Genomic DNA, 322 nt, shown 5'->3' on the forward strand with positions numbered 1-322 from the left:
AAACACTGATAAAATAATTTAGTACAGTTTGAGGTACTTGTACTTTGCTGTAGTACAGTTTGAGGTACTTATACTTTACTGTAGTACAGTTAGAGGTACTTGTACTTTACTGTAGTACATGTTGAGGTACTTATACTTTACTGCAGTACAGTCCGAGGTACTTGTACTTTACTGTAGTACAGTCTGAGGTACTTGTACTTTACTGCAGTACAGTTTGAGGTACTTGTACTTTGCTGTAGTACAGTTTGAGGTACTTGTACTTTACTGTAGTACAGTTTGAGGTACTTGTACTTTACTGCAGTACAGTTTGAGGTACTTGTAC

The 322-nt window shown here is 36.3% G+C and overlaps 1 protein-coding gene across 2 annotated transcripts in view; it reads right to left on the reverse strand.

Moving 5' to 3' along the window:
- The window catches only part of utp18 (UTP18 small subunit processome component), a 9,516-nt gene extending 9,505 nt beyond the window's left edge, over positions 1-11 (reverse strand). For both annotated transcript variants that reach the window (XM_062438138.1, XM_062438137.1), the window contains exon 1: positions 1-11. This exon is cut by the window's left edge and continues 402 nt beyond it. The gene's annotated coding sequence lies outside the window, so the exon portion shown is untranslated.
- Between the last annotated feature and the right edge of the window lie 311 nt (positions 12-322).

The sequence above is a fragment of the Scomber scombrus genome, chromosome 18, assembly GCF_963691925.1.
Source record: "Scomber scombrus chromosome 18, fScoSco1.1, whole genome shotgun sequence".
NCBI lineage: Eukaryota > Metazoa > Chordata > Actinopteri > Scombriformes > Scombridae > Scomber > Scomber scombrus.